Genomic DNA, 5,931 nt, shown 5'->3' with positions numbered 1-5,931 from the left:
TTTCAAAATGTCTAAATTATGATCAGTGGGGTAGGGTGGGGATGCATTATGTATAACAAGGGTGAAATCTGGTAAAGAACAGAATGGTCAAAGCTTCTCAGGTGAGCGATGTGGCCCATGGGCCTCTTGTTTGTAAATGACGATATTTGCGTTCGGAAAACATCTTCACTCTTTAATCTCGGAAATGAAAAACGCAAGTAAACAACGATCCGTAATATAACATTCATTTCTATGAATAGCCATGGTGTCATCCAATATCTTCTAAATGTGTGATTAAGAATCTATAATGAAGCTTCAGATTTGTTCTATACATAATAAATAAACATACCTCAATTATTGCTTCTTAATAATTCTTGAAAAAAACTTCGATTTAATTTTTTTTTTAAACGTGTCTTTATTTCTGGCGATGACGCAATCTGTGCGTATCTGATAGATTCGAGATCACGTGACGGAAAACAATCCCGTCTTTTGACTTCACCGTATGCCAAGGGTTTATGGGGAGAGTAGTGTATCAGAAACACTTGGCCAGCGAAGATGGGTGACTCTCTGCAACTCATTTTCTACTGCTTTCTAGTTTTTGTACTTAGAGATACTTCCCTTAGACTAGCTAACCAAATATGTAGAATTTCAACATGATATAATCTTAATTATTGTGACTTTAGGCTTCTGATTTTGTTTTCTTGAATTATTGGAATGACATTACTGCATGTATCGCATTTGACTTTTCTAGTATTTACATGCAATTACATGTAAAATTGTAAAACATGTATTCCACCCTTGACGGATCCATTTTTTAAACATTCGGCCATGTAGAAGATATGTAATTTGGTAATTTTTCAGAAAACTTGAAAATTATTGCTGTTTTCTTTATGATATATGCTTAATTTGACTAACTTTATTGATTTATTTTCATTTAAAGACTATAGAGGACTTTCATATTTCAGCTTCCTGGACCCGGAGAGCTTGGTATCTGATCGGCGGGGGGCATTTTCTCTATATAAGAAGAAGATGGAGACTCGCTACCCACCCGATATATTTTGTCAGACAGATTTCTGTACATTGCAGGTAAATTTTTCATTTATTAACTTTTTAGCCTCTTATTGTGGTGTACATTTTGGGGTTTTAAATCAATTATTGCATTTCTTAATTTTTTACAAATTAATCCGAATTCCCCTTTTTAAAGCATGAAATTCAATAATGTAGATTATGGTTGTACTGTGTAAGACTATCAGACACTGCACTTTGATTTGTTATCAAAAGTATTAATTTTATCTTGTCTGAATTAATTGTAAACAAATATAATCGGGGACACCTGCTATTTCTCTAAGTGTCTTTCACTGGGGGGTGGGGAAACTTTTTTGTATATACTTAAGCAACAGGAGGGTTAAGATAAGAATCATTTAGTATATCAGAGTCTCAAGCAATTTACTTTTCATAAGCATAAGAAAATTTCTATATCAGTCTTTGTAAAACCTTTTAATTTTGCTTAATTAATTATGATTTTTCAAATTTTGGACCTTTTTTCTTTATTTTGGGTAGATTCCACCCCTATGAAAAAATTGACACAATTATGACTTTATATCATTTTATTAACATCCAAAAACAAAATCATGTTATTTTATAAATATTTTATTCATTACAGTGACAACTGCATCCAGATTTCATCACAGGAATGAAAGTTTTTCACTCTTTGGAAAAGCACCTGCAGCAGGGAGGTGACATTCATTAAGATGGCCACAGATTCCAAGACACTGAAGTGACAGGCCTCAAATTTCATACATGTATATTGGTAAGTATAAGGTCTTTGAAAATTACAAAATTGACTAATTCTAGGATAGGTAAGTATGTAAGTATAGGAAAAAGAGTACCAAAGACCCAGATTTTGACATCATTTCCTGGTTGAACAAGATGAAGCAGAGTAATAAATGGATAGGCTTTACCTGATTGGCTGAATAGAGGTATGTAAATATTTTCATTTTAAAGTAAAAATATTAATGTTTGAAATAAATGATGGAATGTGGGAATATTACAGAAAATATAGAAATACCAGGGGAGATTGTAGGAGTGGGGATTGATATTTTTGGCAGGGTGTCATTTATTGCCGATCTCTGTAAGTTCTAAATAAATGAAAATTTGACCTATAAACGCCGCGGAACGGTATATTTTTTTTCGTGTTTTTATTAAGTGCTTAGACCGAACTTTCAAATAATACCAGTGATTTGTTTGAACGGGAATTAGTAAATTACTTGGAGGGCAAAAGGTTTGTATAGAGTTCTATGGGAAATTAATTGGTACTCTTTTCCCTATAATAGAGGTATAGCAACAGATTTTTAAGGGGGGGGATCTGCGTACTACAGAGCTGTGCTACACGTGTACCATCAGATATATTTTTCCCATGATAGATTGCTTCAGTATAAATCCAGAACAGGCCTACATGTAGGTGTCAATACCAGCCATTATGGGTTACATGTATCAGGATAACCCAATTTTTTAAACTGACAAAACTAAAGGCTATAATCGGAGTAAAATTTAACAATTTCGCTTTGAGACTTCAATCAGTCATAAGTAGGCAGATCATTGTAGAAAAAGTGAAACAACCTACATGAATATTCATCAAACCTAGAAATTATTTGAATTGCATGAATTTCGGTTAAAGACACATGCATGTGGTCCACGTATTGTAGTCCTTTTTTAATGGACAGCAACTTGTTGTAAATATTTTTTCTTTCGATTGAATTGATAGTTTTAAAAAATCATGCATTTATTGATTGTTTACATGCTGTTTAGAGTACCGAGCTTTACCCAGCACCATATTAAACACAGGTCCTAGGGTCATGACCTTAGTGGAAATTACGTTATACAGGCCAAAAATTCCAAATCAGATATGGGACATATGTAGACTTGATATTTTAAAACAATGGGTACCATAGCACCAATACACTTGAGATAGGATGTAAGAAAAAAATATGAAATACTTTCTTTTTTATCATATGTGGTAATTATAGCAAAATTTATGCTATGCAAGAGGAAATTTTGTGTCTGATTATACTTTTGCTTGCCTTCGTCCATATAATCTTCAGCAGTTGTAAAATATGACAAAATCAATCAAAATATTTTGTTGTGATGATGTGGTGTAACAGGGGTTGAAATCTTGAGAGATTTTCAAGGTAAATAAAAGGGGAATGACTCTAGGACCGTAACGAATTTAGGGCCTCCAATGATACTGTAGACATAGTTTTTCGAGGGTCATATTTCCGCGGAATCTCAATTTCCATTTAATCCACGAGTTGCAAATTACGCAGATTTCTCAGACTGTCACTATATCATATAATAAGTTTTAAGGTGTAAACAACAAGCCATGTGGATTTGTGTCGTTACAGGTAAATGCCCATAGTAAACGTGCTAGCAAGCACTCAGTTGAATTGTACTCAGTCGATCATGTATTGGTCAGCACATGGACTTGTTTGGTTAATCTTGTTACATATAGCAGTGATTTCCCTTTATTTCAAAGTAAAGGGTTAGAGATCAGTTGTAACAGGCTGATGACTGAAGTTTATGAACAGAATCTCTGTGGACCTTACAAGTTACAACAAATTTTTATTTCAAACCGGCATTTTTGTCAACTGAAGCGGTCAATTTGGCCGGTTGCCGGTTCTTAGGGAAAACACTGTATAGGCACTGTGGTTCATTCACATTGCTAGAGTTTATTGTATTTGTTGTTGATTGTTAATCTTGAACATATAATTTGTCTTTGAAAGGAAATATGATGAAAATTTCAAGCTGTGGAAGGGGGGATGCGGGGGTGTCTGCTATTAGAAAGAGAGAAGATTTCAGAGAGCATTGTTGCCCATTGGCATTTTGATAGGCTACATTTTATCTTATGCCACTTATGGGAAGTGGAAGAGAACATGTTACTTAATTATGTTCCCCAAACAAAGTATCCTTTGATACTGATCATATTTTTTGAAGATTATATCTTATAGGAATGAGGCACAAAAAGGGAGTTGGACAGCATTTGGGGAACATCTGTAAATGTCACCGTTATAATTAACACTAGTTATTATGTGTTTGGTCACCTTAATAAAGATGTTAAAGATAAGGGTTGTATATTAACTCTGGTCATCTTAATGACTAATTTAGAAATATAATATATATATTATATTTAATATTATGTGTACATTCATATACCAAGCTGTGGAAGGGGGGATGGGTGTCTGAGACACAGAGAGAATCAAGACCAAGATACGAATCACCATCACAATCTCCTACAAGAGATGATCAATCAAGATCATATAGTCCTGAAAGAGCCAAACCGGTGGAATGTTTCCAGTGTGGTGAGATGGGTCACTACGCAAGAGACTGTTTACATCAGGCGTATTCAAGACCAAGATCACTTTCACAAAACAGATCATTCTCACAATCTTTAAACTTTCAAGAGCTGAGGAAGTAGGCCATTCTTCAGCTCACATCAATACACCAAGGCCACAGCCCCATACTAGATTTAAACTATAACCCCATATTCTATTTCAGTCAAGCCTATCAAAGCTGCAGATTCAAACAATTGGAAAATTTATTTCTAGAAATTTTTAATTAATAAATGCATTTTTTATTTACGTCAAGAATTATTGGAGAATTTTCCATCACTGATGTCGGATAGTCTGATGTTTTTGTTGGAGGAGTTTTCTAATAAATCATTAATAAATAAACACGATAAAACCTTTCAAAATATACTTTTAAAATCTAAAAAACTATTTTATCAAGATATTTTACTCTAAAATCTGTTTATTTTATTTTAAAGAATGTTTTAAGTGTAGATTAGGGAACATTGATACAGATGATGACCTGTCAGATTGTCTGATTGTTCTCATTTAGCATCATGCTAGTTAAAGTCAGAGTCAGTATTTTTTTTTTTTAATTTTAAGAGTATAAATAAATGGAATTTTAACAATTTTAATTATCAATATATATAAGTATTTACAATAAAACAATATAATTAAAAACTTAAAAATATGAGGGGGAGGAATGTAGTAAAATAATGTTGGGTTCAAGATCCCCAAAACTCTCACTTTTACTGTTCTCAATGTAAACAACAATATTCAGTATTTTTTTCAGAACTTTTATTAACAAAGAAAAGAATTCAGACATTTTAGTTTTAAAATTTGATCATTTTTGTATATCATATGGAGCTCTGTATTAAGACTTAATTAATTTGGGAAGAGGGAGAAAAACAGGAAAGATCTATGATTAACAAGGGAATTAGTGATGGGGTTTAATTTCTCTCAGATTTGGGAAGAGGGAGAAAAGGAAAGATCTATGATTAACAAGGGAATTAGTTTTATTTTATTGGAATTGAAAATATTATTACATTAATAGCATGTAAATCATGATAGACGTTCATCGGCTTGTAAAAATCTTTAATACATAACTCACTATCGTTTATATACTGTATTTTTTATATGTTCAGATATGCACAACCTATTAGGATAGGGTGGAGGCATTTTGAAGGGAATTTTCCTATGTATAGAAGTCTAAAAATGAGACAATAAGGTGTCCATCTCTCAGGTGAACATTGGCCCCTGGGAAATATAACAAAATAACTTGATAAAATATTTAGAATATTAAATTATATTTTCAGAGTTATGAGTGTGTAAAGATGTTCTACTGGAAAAAACTGATTTTTTTGCAGGTGAGGGAATCATATTTACATGTTTCAATGAATTGTGAATATTATAGGGATGTCAATTTTACTCGGACAGCTTAGTTACTAGGATGCTTAAGTCAAAAGATAGTCAAATATTCGTTTAATTTTAAATATTTTTTCATACCAGTTTCACTGTTTGTTTCACTGTTTGTCTTTTACAGACTAGTTTACAATATTTATTAATCTGTGCTATCACCATTATACTAGTACAACGAATTTCTGAATTGTAA

The 5,931-nt window shown here is 32.6% G+C and overlaps 1 long non-coding RNA gene across 2 annotated transcripts; it reads left to right on the top strand.

Moving 5' to 3' along the window:
- Nucleotides 1-625: 625 nt before the first annotated feature.
- LOC134234843 (uncharacterized) lies at nt 626-5,659 on the top strand. Of its 2 annotated transcripts, none has more exons than XR_009985269.1 (3): nt 626-1,065; nt 1,643-1,789; nt 5,636-5,659. It is a non-coding gene; the product is annotated as an uncharacterized LOC134234843 (long non-coding RNA). The 2 variants fall into 2 exon arrangements; XR_009985268.1 differs by lacking the exon at nt 5,636-5,659 and adding an exon at nt 3,984-4,102 and having other exon boundaries at nt 628-1,065.
- The last annotated feature ends 272 nt before the right edge of the window (nt 5,660-5,931 follow it).

The sequence above is a fragment of the Saccostrea cucullata genome, unplaced genomic scaffold (genome assembly GCF_032062105.1).
Source record: "Saccostrea cucullata isolate Sc308-1 unplaced genomic scaffold, CSIRO_AGI_Scuc_v1 ctg19403, whole genome shotgun sequence".
Classification (NCBI taxonomy): domain Eukaryota; kingdom Metazoa; phylum Mollusca; class Bivalvia; order Ostreida; family Ostreidae; genus Saccostrea; species Saccostrea cuccullata.
The sequence above is the reverse complement of the archived record's forward strand: the minus strand, read 5'-3'. Positions and strand labels throughout refer to the sequence as shown.